The sequence below is a fragment of the Meriones unguiculatus genome, chromosome 19, assembly GCF_030254825.1.
Source record: "Meriones unguiculatus strain TT.TT164.6M chromosome 19, Bangor_MerUng_6.1, whole genome shotgun sequence".
Lineage (NCBI taxonomy): Eukaryota > Metazoa > Chordata > Mammalia > Rodentia > Muridae > Meriones > Meriones unguiculatus.
Genome location: NC_083366.1, coordinates 39,691,032 through 39,709,174, shown reverse-complemented (window position 1 = coordinate 39,709,174; position 18,143 = coordinate 39,691,032). Strand labels below are relative to the sequence as shown.

The 18,143-nt window shown below is 41.5% G+C and overlaps 2 pseudogenes; one reads left to right on the top strand and one right to left on the bottom strand.

The window, feature by feature from the left end:
- Positions 1-670: 670 nt before the first annotated feature.
- Positions 671-8,137, top strand: LOC132649223 (putative vomeronasal receptor-like protein 4; annotated as a pseudogene).
- An 8,527-nt stretch (positions 8,138-16,664) lies between these two features.
- On the bottom strand, positions 16,665-17,370 carry LOC110539550 (mRNA turnover protein 4 homolog; annotated as a pseudogene).
- Between the last annotated feature and the right edge of the window lie 773 nt (positions 17,371-18,143).

The window sequence follows — 18,143 nt, the reverse complement described above, 5'->3', positions numbered from 1 at the left end:
TGAAGCCAAATACAATTCTAAAAATTGTTGTACTATTCAAGATGCAGATACAAAAGAATTATTGGGCAAAAGAAGAGACAGTGTGGACTGTAAAATTACTAAATGAGAGATGTCACAGGTTTTGACCAGCAAGGTTTCCTACTGTCTGTGTGTGACGTAAGGAAGGCAGACAGGTTAAGAATGAGCTTCAGGTTTTGGGAATTGGGGAAGTGGGTGGGGAAATATGATGAAATAAAATGAGAATCAGAGTAAGAAATTTTGGTTGGGGACCTTGGAGTTCAATTTGACTATGCTGAGAGGTAACAAGGATAATGCATGCATGCAGACTGACAGAAAGACAGACAGACAGATGAACACATACTTGAACAAGTCAATTTTGCTAGTGTAAAGCTAAAAAAAAATCTCCTTTAAAATTTTAGATTTGAATACAAGTTACTAAACTCATCTGTCAGAGCACTTACAGCATCCAAGAATCTACAGGGGGGGGGGGGACGTGAAAAAAGGAGAGAATATCAGGCATCTAATCTGCAACATCACAGAAATGCTGTTATGCAAAGTATGCTATTAAGATCCATGTCTAGAATTTCTAATGCTTTCTTCAAAACATGTTTGCGTTTTGGGTACAAGTTGTTTTATTTTTGTTTGTTTGTTTTAATCTAGGCAAGAAGAAATGTTTTTCAAGTATATTAAGGGAATAATTTTCCTCTTGATGATTGTAGTTGGCACTCTAGGGAATATATTTGTTTCTGTGAAGTATTTGTTCAGTTTATTGGGAGCCCCTGAGAAGAAACCCATACACCTCATTCTCATCCACTTGGCTTTTACAAACATCATATCTGTTCTTGCAAAAGGATTCCTAAAGATAATAATAGCTTTTGGCTTGAGAAACTTCCTAGATCACATAGGCTGTAAGATCCTCATTTATCTGGAAAGGGTGGCCCGTGGCCTCTCCATCTGCACCACCAGTCTCCTTGCTGTGGTCCAGGCCATCATCATCAGTCCCAGGGGATCTGGGTGGAAAAAGCTCAGACCAAAGACTGCATGGCACATCCTTCCATTCCTCTCATTTTTTTGGATACTCAATTCATTGATCAGCATGAACTTACCATATTACATTAAAAATAGCAATAGTGTGAACTTAACACAGGTTAGAAAAAGTGGCAACTATTGCTATTTTCCTCCTGAAAGCTTGATAACGAGATGGATATTTTTTATCCTTATGATCTTAAGAGATGTCATGTTTCAATGTGCCATGGGAGGGGCCAGTGGCTATATGGTATTTCTTCTCCACAAGCACCACCAGCATGTCCTCTACCTTCAGAACTCCAAGCTTCTCTACAGAACTCTCCCTGAGCTGAGAGCTGCTCAAAGTGTCCTCCTTCTCATGCTCTGTTTTCTTTTCTTTTATTGTGCTGATTGTATGTTTTCTCTATTTATAAGTATCTCTTCACAGAACAATTCTTTGATTGTAAATATTCAAGAATTTCTGACCCTTGGTTATGCAATTTTCAGCCCGCTGGTGCTGATTCACAGGGATGGGCTTCTGGTTGGATGCTCGCATGCTCACTGGGAGAAACTTAGAAAATGTCCCTCATTTATTTGTTTATTAAGTGTGAAGAAACTCTCAGTTCTGCAATACTCATGATAAGACAAAATCTCACAAAGCAATTTAAGAATGTGTTTATTCTCAAACCCTTTTCCTAATGACTCCAAAACCTTGAGGTGAGAGAGGAAGACCCTAGCAAATTATAGTGACATTGAAACCTCATTTTCTATTTGTCATTCTTTCAAATGGATTAAAAAAAACTTCTATATATGTATTAATTTACTGTTTTTGAATAGTTTCCTTGCATTCACAACTGTTTAGCATGCCCATGTGTACCTGTAGGGGTTGAAAGAGATCATCAAACATCCAGCAACTGATTTGAGTTGTATTGTTCTGAAACAGTGTATAGTTAGGAGAAATTTAACCTGCCTTCTCTGTAAGACCAGACAATGCTCTTAAGTGTTGAGCCATCTGTCTAGCACTGAAAAAATGACTCTAGTTAGGATTTGTAAAACTGGTTTTGCTGCTACTGTGACTGTGATCATGAAAATGAAATTTGTAAATCTTATCAAAATTTATAGTGATTTAATCATTTTAGTCCAAGAAATTCAATATCATGTAGTTGCCAGCCTCTGCTTCCTAAGTATTGGGATTAAAGATGTTCACCATCATGCCTGGTTTAAGGGTAATCATTTTTAAAAGCTCTGATCTCTGACACAATAATTAAGCACTCAGTAGTCTCCCTTAGTTAATGAACACTATTGTGCTTGTGATGGAAGATTACAGCATAATTCATTAAACATTAGACACTTAGGACTTCATACCTCTTCCTTTAGTGCAAGGATGGAATCTAGTCCCTCCATATAAAATGAAAGGAAACAGAAGTTTAAAGGCAATAACTAAACTCAGGTGCTACCTGCTACCAACTCTAGGTCTAAGCAAGTGTTCTCATGGTTTAGGCCTCCAGAAAACTGCAGGGAAGAAAACTCTAAAGCAATCATTTATTCATAATTAGGAAGTAGAAGAGAAAGAGCTAAGGTCGGCTTTCCAACTTTTTAGAATATATGCAAATCTCAGGGATCAAACATAGCAATTTTCCTTACCCTAACATTCTGTTTCATATGAATATGGCTATATTGGAGATGTGTTGTTACAATTCCTGGATGAGAAAAAATAAACCCATGTACAATCTAGAAATAAGAAACTCAACTTGATCACAGTGACACAGTTATTAACCAGATTGAGGAAAAAGAAATAGGTAAACCAGAGGAAACTTAAAAATTGACTGCAGAACTCCTGAAATGAAGAGGTATCCATGACACCCAGGCTGGGAGTGATTTCTTTTATTTATTTATTTATTTATTTATTTATTTATTTATTTATTTTTCTTTATTAATTACACTTTAATTATACTTTGTATCCCTCCCGTGCTTCCCTCCCTCCTCCCGTCCCAATCTCTCCCTTCCTCCACCCTCTGCATGCATGCCCCTCCCCAAGTCCACTGATAGGGGAGGACCCCTTTTCCTTCCTTCTGATCCTAGTCTATTAGGTCTCATTAGGAGTGGCTGCCTTGTCCTCTTCTGTGGCCTGGTAATGCTGTTTCCCCTCAGGGGGAGGTAATTAAAGAGCAGGCCAATCAGTTCATGTCAGAGACAGTCTCTGTTCCTTTCACAATGGAAACCACTTGGATACTGAATTGTTGTGGGCTACATCTGTGCTGGGGTCTTAGGTTATCTCCATGCATAGCCCTTGGTTGGAGTATCAGTCTCAGGAAAGACCCCTGTGCTCAGATTTTTTGGTTCTATTGCTCTCCTTATGGAGTTCCTGGCCTCTCCAGATCTTACTATTTCCCACTTCTTTCCTAAGATTCCCTGCACTCTGCCCAAAGGTTGCCCATAAGTCTCAGTATCTACACTGGATAGTCTGCAGGGCAGAGCTTTTCAGAGGTCCTCTGTGTCAGGCTCCTGATTTGTTCCTTCTTTTCTCTTTCTTCTGATGTCCAGCCTCTTTGCCTTTCTGGCTAGGAATTGAGCATTTTAGCAAGAGTCCTCCCTCTTGATTAGTTTCTTTAGGTGTACAGATTTTAGTAGGTTTATCCTATATTATATGTCTACATGAGTGAGTATATACTGTGTGCATCCCTCTGCTTCTGGGATAGCTCACTCAGAATGATCTTTTCCAGATCCCACCATTTACCTGCAAATTTCATGATTTTGTTGTTTTTTATTGCTGAATAAAATTCATTTCATTCCATAAACAACTTGCTTGGATGAAGGAAGCTGTTACAACACATTCAGTGTTCACAGATTTCCCAGACCTTATGACAATTCACAGCAGCAAGTTATTCTCCTTCCTGCAACTCACATTGGAAAGCATCTACCTGTAAAGGGATTTTAATTGAGAACATGGCTGTTTCAGCAAGAGATCATGTCCAAAGACCTTTAAGGTCTCTCTAACCCAGCTGGCAAGAGATCACATCCAAAGATCTTGTAAGTCTGTGTGATCTGGCTGGAATACAGACACATCCAGGAGATAGAGGCAAGCAGATCTGAGTTCAAGGCCAGCCTGGTATAGCCAGTTTCAGGTAAAGAAAAGCTTAGGTCCAGACATGTCAGTACATGCCTTTAATCTCAAACAATGAAGGTAAAGTTAGTTTGTAGAAGGAAGCCCTCATGTTTGAAAGTAGTGGTTAATTGAGTGGCTGAAACACTTAATTAAGTGACAAATCAGAGAAAGACCTGACAGAATAAGATATGCCCAACTCTCACAAGGAGAGAAAAGGGAAGCTACTTAAAAGACAATGCAGTGAGATAGAGGCAGATTAACTGGGAGAGTTTTACAGAGAGAGGTTAAATGAGAGAATAAGCTAGACACAAGTGAAGACAGAACACTATCAGGGAATGAGAAGGAGCCAGGAGATTAGAAAAGACTGCTGGAGTGATTTTGAGGCAAAGCAGAATAATTCTAAGGCCAAGAGAGTGAAGCAAGATTGAATAAGTCATCTGGGAGAGGACTTTGAGCCAGAACAGCTGAAATTGAGTCAGCCAGCCCAGAGCTCAATAAGAAGAAGAAAGAGTGAGCTTGTTTGGCAGTAAGTCTCAGAGGCTGAAAACATCCTAGGCCAAGGTCAGATTGTACCGAGGCTCGAAACTTCCAGGACTAGGCCTAGGTTAGCAGAAGGACAACAAGACAACACTTGAAACAGGTGAATAAAAGGTGCTTTTCCATCCACACATAAAGAACAAATCCAGGCTTCCCTCAGAGGCCAGAAACAGAAACTCAGACCTCAAGGTCAAGTGCCACCTCACAGCTCCTCAAGGGCACTCTACCGCCTACACCTGGTAGACAATTTAATTATGTGTAAACAGGAGATTCTTTTGAACATTTTGGGTGGATCATCGTCAATGATTAGGCTGTAAATGGAAAAACTTTCCAGCTTGATTTTTTAAAAATACCACTTAATATTAAAGTATAGAATTAGTTTGGGACTCAACTATGCCCCAGGAAATTTTAAACCTGTGGATCAAAGACACACAAATTAGAAGTAAAGAGGCCATCCTAGAAGTCATCTTGCTTTCAAAGGGGAAGACAGAAAAGAAACTGAATCAAAATAATGGGCCAGTGAGAAGTCGGCGCAAAGAAAAGTGCTTGCTTTCTGGCCTAACAGCTTGGGTTCCATCCCAGGAACCACAAAGTTGAAATACAGAACCAATTCCAGGAACTGTCCTCTAACTTTCATGCACACACCATGGTATATATGTAAGCCTAGACATACACACATACATGAAAAATACATGTTTTAAAGGTATAAATGTGGAGACACAGTAGAAGTTGAGACACCTTTAAAGTTAGAGATTAAAGTATCTGAAGCAAAGGATTTCCCAAGTGTATGTACATGGGAAATAGATAAGACTCATGAGGTTGCAAATGCCTGTTCATGGGCATAGGTAAATTGCATCAGTTTAGCCCCTGATGTTTGGAATTGTGTGTGAAAAATTGTGTGTGAAAAAAAGGGACAAGTTAGAAAAAAAAAAAAGTTTCAATTCAGATTGACCACGAGCAGGATAAACAAGGATTCAAAGAGTTTGGTTTTCAAAACATGGGCTCAATAAATGTGTTTAAATACCTTAGATATTTGTTGTGTAGTAATGTGGTGGTTTGGATAAACAGAGCTTCCTTGGGTTCATGTATTTGAATGCTTAGTTATGAGGGAGAGGCACAGTGAGGGTTAGAAGCTGTGGCTTTATTAGAGGAAGTGTGTCACTGAGGGTGAGACTGAGGGTTTCAAAAGCCCACATGTGGCCATCCTCTCAGTGAGTGTCTCTGTCTATGTCTCTCTCTCTCTCTCACTCTGTGTCACACTGTTTCTGTAGGACTGTCTCTTGAGGACTGTGCCTCCAGGGCAATTGGCATGGGATGCAGTTGGAACATGATCCAAACCTTGGAAATCTTACACTTGAGATTTAAAGTCTCATCCTGAGAAAGGAAGTTGTGGGACAAAGCTCTTTCCTTGTTTCTGTGCCTGTCTCAGGAACATGTGACACAGCATCCCCACCCCACTCCGCATGGCTACAGGTGGTCCCCATGCAAATTGAGCATCACCAGCATCCTAGCCCCAGCCAATCAAATGCATTCATCTTCAAACCCCCCCCCCCACTGCCCAAGGTTTATAATGTCCCTGTTCATAAAGTAAATCATACTATCAATTTCATCAAACATCCTCTGAGACTCATTGTTTATTCTGGGGAAAAGAAGGGCTCTCCTTCTCCCTGAAGAATTAATTTTGCTGGATCCCCAGATTTGACTTCTGGCCATGCAGCTGCTGCAGAACTGCTGTGGCCAAACCTGGAGCTCCACAGGCAAAGCAGCTACTTAATTGTCCAAGTCAGCTGGACCTCTCAGAGGCCCAAGCTCCCTAAGTTGGAATCAGCGCCAGAACCTGCATTCCAGCTGTAAACTGATTAGACACAGGCATTTGGCTGCACATGAGGTTTAACCAAAGAGTGTTTACCCTGTGGTAATGCCACCTGCCTTGGCTCCTGAGTCCACAGAAACATAGAGACCATTTGTATTTGTCATGGAATAGCTTGTTTTCTTCAAGTATGGTGATTGAAAGTTTTGGTGGGTATAGTAGTCTGGACTGACATCTAGGGGTTCTTAGGGTCTGTAAGACTTCTGCGCAGTCCTTTCTGGCTTTTAGAGTTTAGTTGAGAAGTTGGGTGTGATTCTGACAGGTTTGCTTTATATGTTACTTGGCCTTTTTCCTTGCAGCTTTTAATATTTTTTCTTCGCTTTGTACATTTAGTGTTTTGATTATTATGTCTCAGGAAATTTTTCTTTTTTGGTCTTGTTCAGACCAGCGGGAGTTTAATGGGTTCCTAAGGGGGGAGGGGGTGAAAAGAATGGTATAGAACAAGAGACACAAGGAAGGAAGCCAAGTCTGTTTGTCTGATCAAGGCCTCTATTAGAAATTTTTACCCAACTTATATAGGGAGAAGGTAGGGAAAGGGGGAAGGCTTAATTACTGCTGTGGGAGATAGCAAGAGTGCTTTATAGTTTGAGATACCTCCTGCAAGAATGTTCCCTACCTCAAGAATGCTACCTCAAGAATGTTTCCTTAAGATATTTCAAGGATGCTCCAAGACTAACGAGCAGATGTTTTTACATCTATCACCCATGACCTAGGGTCCTAGTGCAGCTGTTGGTAACTTTTCCGCTAACTGGCTTTGGCTTCAGTAAATAGCTTTGGCTCCCAGCAGGTCTAATTTATCTGGTGTTCTGTAAGCTTTTTCTTTGTTTATAGGCATCTCTTTCTTTAGGCTTGGAAAATTTTCTTCTATGACTTTGCTGTTGCTGTGAGGACACCTGACTTTCTGCACAGACTGCACAGGTGAGTGCTGTCATGTCATGGTAGGTACGGCTACCTTTGATATCAAAATAAAACTGTGGCGGGCTGAAGTGTGGCAGAGAAGGATGTTGGCTCACTGTCATTCTGGAAGAGAAAAGTGGCAAGATTCAGGAAGAAGATGAAGATGGTCTACCATTTCATAACTGCAATCCAGACTGTATATCCTGTTCTAGCCTTTCTCCTGCTCTTTTGGATCTTTAATTCCCTGATAAGCTCCAACTTGCTTCACTACATCACAGCAGGCAGTAGCATGAACAGGTCTGGAGTTGGAATGTGTACTGAGTATTGGCTACATGCTGCCATCCAGGAACACAGTTCAGTCATTTTTCCTCATTCTCATGTCTCTTTGTGATGACATATTTCAGGGTCTGATGGGCTGGAGCAATGGGTCCATGGCTCTCCATCTGTATAATCATTATATATGTGTCCTCTACCTTCACAGCTCCAGGTCTGAAAGTAATTGTAAGCCAGAAATCAGAGCTATACAAAAGGTTCTCATGACCTGTTTCCTTTTCTTTTATTTGGCAGATCCTATTTTTTCTTTTTACACAGGTTCCACAGTGACTCATGATTCCAAAATACCAAAATTTAAAGCATTTTTAGTACTTAGTTATGCTGCTCTCAGCCCCTTTGTCCTGATCATCAGAGATGTCCATGTTGATAAACCCTTCTGTGTCCTCTGAGAAATAAGAAAATTATTTTTCATACCCAATTTGAGTGTGTGTGTGTGTCTGTGAACTAAAGCTATATACATTGAAATTCTGATGTTTAACCAGTCTACTGTATCACAGCAATAAATTGGTTAAGATAATAAATGTTTAATTTGGAAGGTGCTTTGGGGGAGCTTTTTGGTTGGAGGATTTGGATTGGTTTGATTGTTTTTTTTTTTGTTGTGGTGGTAGTTTTTTGTTTATTTGTTTTGTTTTTTGTTTGTTTTCAGACAGCTTGACTTAGATAAATGAAGGGTGGTTCAAGCTCTATGAAGTAGGCGGGATTCTTCTTATCTCAGAATTCCACCATTCCTACCATGCAATGTAGCTTGTTGCCCTTTACCAGAAAATGCAGCAGGGTATTTAGTCACCCACAATTAAAATTTACATTTCTGATGCTAGAGTTTTACTCTTACAAAGACCCACAAACGTTTCCTGCCTTCTTCTTTCTAATGTACTTTCATGATCAACCAGTCCTACAGTTATTTACAAAGCACTTACTATGTCCCAGAGGCCATTCTAAACCAATGAGCAGGAGAGCAAGTGAAGTACACAGATGTCAGGATCATGCATGTCAATAGCCCCTTTATAATTTCCTGGATTCTGCAGTTATTCTAGGTTATAGGCTCACATCTGAAGATTTAGAGCTAGGAACCATAGTTGAGCACTAGGAACCACAGGAACATATGAAAGATCCCAAATGTCCAAAATAATATTGAGTAAAAAGAATGATTCTGGAGGACTTACAGTGTGCAGCTTCTAAATACAACACAAAGACATGGCAAAATAACAGCATGGAAATGTCACAAAGTCAAAGAGATGCAGACCAAGGAGGTGAAGTAGAGGACCAAACATGCAAATCCACAAACTCTCAGCCATCTGGTTCTCTACAAAAGAGGCCAGAAATGCTTTGGGAAAATGATCTCATTCAACAAATACTGCTGGGAGAATTAGAAATCATCATGTAAAGAATGAACTGAACCTGATTTCTTGTCTTGTGTGAAAGGCAGTTCAAAATGAATCATGGACCTTCATATGAAGCCCAAAATCTGAGACTACAGAATAGAAACACAGAGGAAACACTTCCATATGTAGACCTAGGCAAATGTGTTCTGCATAGAACACTCTTGTAACAACTCATAAGGAGAGTAGCTCAGATCTGTATGTCTTTTTCTCAATATCTACCTAAAAATGAAATGTAAAAATATATGTAAAGAAAGGTCAAACTTGCATAAAGGTAATACAGTAAAAATTAATCAACCTAGACTAACTTGTGAGTCGAATGAAGTAATTGTGGATTGGTGTGGATGAAAGTTGCCTATAAGGGACTGTGGTTACACAGAAGGCTTGTTTCTCCCTCACATGGTGACAATGTTGGAGACTGAAGTTTTCCTGATATTTTATGGTAGCTGAAAACTCTGCAAACCCTGGAGATATAAATCTAGCCAAGCAGAGGTCACCTAATAGAAGACATCAGCCAGAGCTTGTCTGCTCCACAGCCGTCATGGAAAGTGGACCTGATAGACTATTAATTTACTCACATATGTCAGTTTCCCTCAGAAGCACAAATATTGATCTGTCTTTGAATGATCAGGGAACTGGGAATAGCAAGTTCAAGGACCTTGAGTATTTCTGTCTCTGTCTTCTGGATCACAGAGCTCCATGGTAGCCTTTCCATTAGGCTATCTCAGTGCTTCATCAAGAAACATTATCAAATCTTATAGGTCTATATAAGTGAGTATATCCCATGTTTGTCTTTCTCCTTCTGGGATATTTCACTCAGAATGATCTTTTCTAGATCCCACCATTTGCCTGCAAATTTCATGATTTCCTCCTTTTTGATTGCTGAGTAGTATTCCATTGTATAAAAATACCACAATTTCTGTACCCATTCCACCGTTGATGGACATCTGGGTTGTTTCTAGGTTCTGGCTATTACAAATAGAGTTGCTATAAACATGGTTGAGCAAGTGTCCTTATGATAAACATAATGAAATCTATACACCTAAAAAAGATAATCAATTGAGCGGACATGGGGTAAGATGATCAATCCTCATTTAGAAAGACAGATGGGATGTGCATTGAACGTATGACAGGAGTCTACTGAGCGCATCTGAAAGACTCTAACTAGCAGTGTTTTCAAAGCAAAGACTCATGACCAAACCTTTGGCAGAGTACAGGGAATCATAAGAAAGAAGGGGAGTTAGTCTGATGGGGAAAGGATAGGAGCTCCACAAGGACCAAATATATCTGGACACAGGGTCTTTTCTGAGACTGACATTCAACCAAGGACCATGTATGGATATAACCTAGAACCTCCATTCAGATGTAGCCTGTGGTAGCTCAGTAACCAATTGGTTTCCCAAAGTGAGGGGAACAGGGACTATTTCTAACAGGAACTCAATGACTGGCTCTTTGGTCTCCCCACCTCCGAAGGGAGGAGCAGTCCTGTTAGGCCACAGAGGAGGGCTTTGCAGCCAGTCCTGAAGATACCTGATAAAACAGGATCAGATGAATGGGGAGGAGGTCCCCCCCATCAGTGGACTTGGAAAGGGGCACGGTGGAGATGAGGGAGGGAGGGAGGGACTGGGAGGGAATGAGGGATCAGGACACGGCTGGGATACAGAGTTAATAAAATATAACTGATAAAAAAATAAAAAATAAAAAAAAAGAAAATCATAATTCAGACTCAAGGTCAAAAGACCATGTGCTTTTTCTTAAAAAAAAAAAAAAGAAACATTATCAAAGTTTCTTAGAGAATAAACTTTCTTCAGCTTCCACGATGTCCTGCTTTATGACCCTGGCTGCATTATTACAGTTTAGGAAGATCTACTCACCTGATTTCAGAGAGTTACTGAGATTCAAAGAGTCACCCTCTTTCTTTATTGATTGCTTATTCCCATATAGATTGGATTTAAATGACAATATTCTTTTTCTGAATCCACCACGATAATATCTGTATCTTTATACATATTAAGTGATACATGAAAATAATGAAATGCTTGAAATGAAAAACAAAAAAAAATTTCAAATAATCAGTGATCTCAAAGAGAATTCAGAAAACGGGATGGAGGAAAGAGGGTAAATTCATGATGCAAAACAGAAAGTCAACAGTGCAGAATACACATTCTACAAGAAAATTGAGATTTTTGAAGCAAAAAGAAACAAACAGAAATATTATAAATGGAAAAAATCAATAAATTAAATAAAAAGCTGTGAGAGATATTATGAAAGAACAAATGAAGCAGAAGAAAAATATTGAATAGTGAGTTAAAGATTAAGGAAACACTACACTGAGTTAGCAATATAAAAACAAGCACACGTTATACACTGAAGACAGTTTCCTCCCTCCACACCTTGAGTCCCACCACAATGTTCCCCGTATCCCCCAGAAGCACTCTCCCTCTGTTTCCCTTCATAAAATAACAGGCCTCCCAGGGACATCAACCCAGTATGGCACAACAAGTTACAATAAGCCTGGGCACACAGGTGGACGGGGAGCAAGGGGAGATGTGAAAGAGAAAGGATCAGGCCAGGGGAAAAAGTGTGGAGAGAGAAAGTACTGAGAGGGATGATTGCAGTTGTGGGGCTCTTGAGGGAGGGTGTAGAATCCTAGTGCAGTGGAAACTGTGGAATCCACTAAGGTCACACTAGCTAGGACTTCTAGTACATGAATGAGGTACATGGAGCTTTGACCTGCCAACTTCTTAACCAGGCAAGTCTCCCAGTAATGTGTCTGAGAAATCAACCCAGCCAGAAAACCTCCATTTTATAATTTGTGTTGCCTGAAAGATGTGCTGGGTTAATGGTGGCACAATCACTGGATTTGGCCAACCAGTAACTGGCCCAACTGAGGCCCATGCCTTGAGAGTGAGCCCATGCCTGACACTGTGCGGATGGCCAAGAACCAGAGATTGGATAGCCAGGGACCAATGTTACAACCAAACACAAGTGGAGAAAAAATCAAGAAATCTTTATGATCAAGATTGAAGACCTAGGAAAGCCACTGGTTAGGAGCGTTTATATCCTACATACTAAAGCGGGAGCTCCACATGAGCTCTGCACACACTGTACAATGTGATTGTGTCTTACACACACACACACACACACACACACACACACCTGCCTTTATAGAGCGCTCCTATATTCATAGTTATCCCAAAGGCTGAAGAAAAATGAAGAAAATGTGTCTGTATGGCAGCCCCAGGAAGTTGAGGGCTGAGGGAAAGTCTTCAGTAAGACACATGCTGATACAGAGAGGGGAGAGAGCCTCCCTTCTAGGAGAGTGAAAGAGACAAAGGGCTAAGACATTACAGGGTGTCTCTGAGCAAGACTGAGAGCCCTCTTCTCTTCCTCCACATCACTCATCCACCTGAGCTGACAAAAGCACAGATCTTCTTGCAGCAGGGAAAATGTATCTTCTGAATATTAGTTCTTAGATACAACAATTCCAGTGCATTCCTTCACACCAGGAAGTGGATAGGGCCCTGAGAAGGGAAAGGAGCAGTGGAGGTAGGGACGTGTGAGCTAAGGGCTCTGCATGGCTGGTTGTGTGGATGCTGAGACCAGTGGGTTCTCTCTGGGTCTCCTCTGCTGTCTAATGGAAAATGAGAACTAAAGACTTCATTGCTCAAACTGGTGACAGAGACCCAGAACTGGTGTGTGGTCCTTAGAGTTAACTTCTCCACTTGATCTGGGCAATAACTAAACAATCTCATCTTTAAGAGACAGAAGAGAACAAACAAGAGGAGAAATGAAGAACTGAGCCAGGAGGGAAGTTGATTCCTCTGAATAAAGTCAATGGTCAGAGCAAGAAACAGACAAAACCTCCAAAAAGTCCCCCTGCTGCTGTGCCCTGGACACCACAGCATAAGACCAGACACTGTCTCTGTCCCTTGGAAATGTTCCATTTTGGTGTCACTGCATTTTTTTTTCTTTAAACGGTTATTTTATTAGATTGACTCATTTTATCTCATGTGGATTCCCATGTATGTATGTACCATGGGTCATAATAAAACACTGTAAGCCCTGGGACTAGACATACAGATGTTTGTGAACCACCATGGAGGTTCCAGGAATTGAACAAGGATCTCAGCAGGAGCAACAATTACTCTTAACCACTTAGCCATCTCTCTAGACAAAGTGTTATTAAGCTTTGAAATGTATAGAAAGCAAACTTTATTTTCTCAGGAGGTTTTCCCAATTCAGTCACTGGCTTTGGGGTAAAAGGAGGGAAAATTCCCAGGATCCTGGAAACTCAGGCACTGTAATTAGGACCAGAAAGTTTTTGGGTCAGCAAATGACAGGAAACCACGGAGAAGGCAGAGCTGTTGTCCAGGATAGAGATGTGCAGACGGAGCCCTTTTCCCCTGGAGAAGCCAAACTCCTGATGGTGACATCCTATCAGCAGTGACAGCTGCTGTGGGCACAGGGCTCAGGGATGATAAAGAGTGTCTGCTGTGCTGTGAGGACGCCCACCCTGAGCCTTGCACGGACTCCGCAGGTGAATGTTCCTTCATGTCACAGTGGACTGAAGCTGCCTTTCAACTTGACAGGGATGCTGTGAGGTAGGAATGGGCAGGAGAGGTGGTTGAAGAGAAGGGTCTGGGTTTCTCTGTCACTGTGAAAGAGAAAAGTGACAAGATGCAGGGAGAGAGTCTCTCATTTCCACCTGCCATCTAGAATTTTTTACACATCTATGAGGAGACAGGGCAGCAACTTGTCCTAAACGAGGACATAACAGAATCTTTAGTGTGAACATGGGACAGGTGAGGGACCCTGGCCTCCAAAGGCCCCAAGTCTCCTCATGATGAGGGTTGTCAGCTGATCTTTTTCTTCTTTGTTTTCAGTTAGAATTGTCACATTGGATTCTGGCACATTGAAAAAACAACTGACAACTTTTGGCCAAGGATACTCCTTGGCATTGGTAGAAGGTCCAAAAACTTCTGTCTAAACCCCAACAGTCTGTACAGACTCAGTACAGGCTATAATTTATTAAAGCTGTCACCAGGACAACAATCTTTGAGCCAAATTTGATATTGCCATTTGTATACAGGTGAAGGACAATGTTTAAAGTAGAACCACAAAAAGATCTTGAGCATCTGCACAAACAAGTTAGGAGATGATTTGCTTTTCTAAGATTATTTAGTCAAGGTGACCTCAAAATAGTCCTTGAATGTCTGCCTAACCAGGTTACAGAAACCTAAAGCAGTTAGTCATACCAAGTAGATGGTCATAGCTGTACATTTCTGGGTGGGGTCTCTGAGTCAGGTTTACTGGGAACTTCAAGGTACTGAAGTCAGAGACAAACTGCTGATGTTTACCAAGATGGATGCCCAGCATAAATGGAGTTGTTTTATTTTTTTGTCATCAAATTACTGTCTAGGGGTCTGAATTGAGTTTATTTCTCTACCATTTAAAAAATTAAACAGATGGGGGGGGGGAAGACATGGAAAAAAGAATCAGGACACAGAATGAAAGAAGGCTTTTATTAGGAACGAGGACACACACACACTCTCTCTCTCGTTCACACACACAGTGATGTGCCGGAGCCAGCCAGGCAGAGTCGAACGGTTCTTGAGTTGGGAGTGAGGATTAAAATTAATAAAATAAACACATAGCACACAGGAAACTTTTTAAAGGTCCAGACTCGACAGCCACAGGAAAGGCAGGCTGCTTGCAGCAAGCAGTGCCAGCAACAAATCTCCAGTCTCTGCCTGCCTCTCTCTGCCTCCAGCCTTCTCCCCTAGCTCCTCCCCTCTTTCCTGTCCTCTGGATCCTCCCATTGCACATTGTATCTAGTTGCTTTACTGTGTCCTGTTTACACAAGAGTTGAGACAGGATGCTTGGAGCATCATCTTCAGCTTTCTGCAGTAACTGTCAGCCTGTCTTTTTAATTGTAGAGTTTCTAAGCCAGAGTAGAAACATCTCAGAACAATGGTTAATTTGCACAAGGAGCCTGAGGAAGAGGTGTAACCCTCACAAGCAATCTCACCTGCTGTCACAAACAAAAGGAGATGGACTTGCAAGTTCTCCTCTGCCATTAGTAAAGGCCTCCAAAAAGCCATCTCTCCACCGAGATTAAAATATCAAAGCAGGCCACTGAGTCATGGCTCCCGACAGTGATGCATATAGGTGCCATGAGAGGGGCCAGTGGCTACATGGTATTTCTTCTCCACAAGCACCACCAGCATGTCCTCTACCTTCAGAACTCCAAGCTTCTCTACAGAACTCCCCCTGAGCTGAGAGCTGCTCAAAGTATCCTCCTTCTCATGCTCTGTTTTGTTCTCCTCTATTGGACAGATTGTGCCTTTTCTCTAATTTTAATTCTCTCTTTGGGAGAAAATTCTTTGATGGAAAATATTCAAGAATTTCTGGCTCTTGGTTATGCAAATTTTAGTCCCCTCGTGTTGATTCACAGGGATAAACTTCTCCCTGATTGTTGGTATGCTCAGTGAGAGAAACTGAGAAAATGTTTCCATTGTGTATTTGTTCACTAAGTGTGAAAGAACACTCAGTTCTGCAATACTGTGGGTAAGACAAAATCCCACAAAGCACTTTCAGCATGTGTTTATTCTCAGATGCTCTTCTTGATGACTCAAGCCTTGCACTGAAAGTAATCTCAGCCAATTACAGTGAAGCAGAAATTTCACTCTTCATTTCTCTCATTCTTGCCACTCTTTTGAAGGGACTTGGGCTTTTTTTTTTCCCCATTCTTCTGTATTTGTGTTCATTTGTTGTGTATGAAAAGTTTACCCAAAGTATGTCTACATAGCACATCCATAACTGGTGCCTGGAGCTGCTAGAAGGCAGCATTAAATGTCCTGTGACTGACTGGAGTTAAACAGATGGCTCTGAGGCAAAATATGATTGGTGGAAATTGAGCCTGGGTTCTCTGGAAGAACAGCCATTGCTCTTAGCTGCTGAGGTTTGTCTCCAGCACTGAGAAAGCAGCTGAGATCTTGAAAACTGATTTTACTCTTATCATGACTGCAAGCATGCAGGTGAATTTGTCAGATTGAAGCAAAACTCTTAGTGATTAAATCATGTCTGTCCATTCCTCTTCTTGTTCCTGACACTGCGCTGGCTGTGAGTACCATGGGGCTATTTTAGGCAATGTCATAGTGTTTGTAAGTGTCCATCAGTAGAAAAGCTTTTACAGGATTATGAAAGAAGGACATGTTCTGTGCAATCATTCAGTAGAGACCCAGTGCATCAGTCACAGAACTTAATAGCACTGAATTAAATTAACTGAAACATTTCAGTGCATTTATATAGTGTTGGTTTTTTTTGTTTTGTTTTGTTTGTTTGTTTTTGTCCAGAAGTCTGCAGGGAACATCCTGTGCACAAAATTTTATTCTTTATAGGAACAAAGTCACTCCTTAGCACCCTCCCTTGTCTTTATCCACAGCACAACAAATAGCTGCTCTCTGCAGAGGGATAACAGCAGTCCTGGGTGGTCCAGTGGACATGAAGAAGGCCTTAGGCCCAAGTCCTAAAGTCAGCTGCCATCCTCCTCCAACTCTCCCTCAGACTCAGGAGCACTCTCAGGCAGGTTTATTTGCTGCAATCTTCTTGTCTGGGCATCCCACATGTATTTGACAGTCACTCTGATTTCAGCCATCTCATACCCAAAAAGCCTCAGGACACGGGCCTGCTCCGGGGTCGGCACATCACCCTTCTTACATAGTTCATAGTCAGATATCAGGGTCATCACACCTTTCTTGAGGGCAGTGGGCAGGCCCTGCTGCCTCTGCTGTGGCTCCATGGAATGAGGGAACTACTTCAGGGGGCCCAGATCCAGGCTCACAGTTAAGTTGCTTCATTTCTGGCTGGAGCAAAATCCATTTCTGTGTACTCACTTGGACGAGCACTCATTTACCTCCTCATTCATGCAGTTGGTAAAATGGAGGCCAACTTCGCCTCTCAACTTCTTGCTGACCTGATGCAGGTTGTCCTGGTAGTCATCAGATGGCTTCTACCCCAGGCCACCATCATCACCTTGTTTTTGCCAAAGAACATCTGGCTGTGCATCCAGGCATTTCGATGTCCTTCAGCTTGCTGTTCCTCCTGTTGGCCACAGAGAGGATGAAGAGGTATTTGTCCACGCATTTCCAAAGCTCTTCTATCAGGTTCTGCTTCAATTCCAAGCCTTTCTTGGCAGTTTTTGTTAGGGAAACTTTCTTGTCTCACTTAGATTTGGGCATTGCGGTAAAGACACGTGGGGCGGAAGGCCTGGCAGCCCCTAGTGTTAAATTCTTAGCTGTTCTCTTGGATATATAGGATAAAATAGATAACTAATACACAGTACAATTTCATTTTATATTTGCCTATAGTTCTATGTTGATAAAAAGTGTGGATTCGTGGATGAATCACTGAGTTGACTGAAGCAGACCGAGGCTTGTGTGCAGCTGCCCTCTGTTAACACCCAGGTGCTCTCCACAGCCCCATCCGGCTCTCTCACCAAAGCGCTGCAGCAGGAATGGATTATACATTCATTTCAATGCAAGATTCGCCGCTTAGTTTCTTAAATTGGATCCATTGACCCAAATCATGGTCAAATTAAACCAAGCTTTATTCGTCTACACATCAGAGCAGAGTTGGCAGCTATCTTCCGCTAAAGTGGGGTTCATGAGACCAGCCCTGAGCCCATTTTCTATACCTCTTTTATATGGCAAAACCACAAGTTTGGAGATTCTTTCAAGCAAGTGTGGTGGCAGAAGCCAAACCAGGCAGTTAGAATGTGACAAAGCAGTTAAGGAAATCTTCCTGGAAAGTTTGTTACAGAACATTTCATGGTTATGGGATAGAGCACAGTCCAGCTATGAGAAACAGAGACTCGTGTTTCACAGTCAACAGAAACTAAACATAGCTACAGATCTAAAATAGCTCCCAGGCACAAAAAGGGGTTTGGCTCGTTCCTCACCTACCCACCCAACTTTAAGTTCTTTTCTAAAAACAAAACAAAACCCAAATTCCC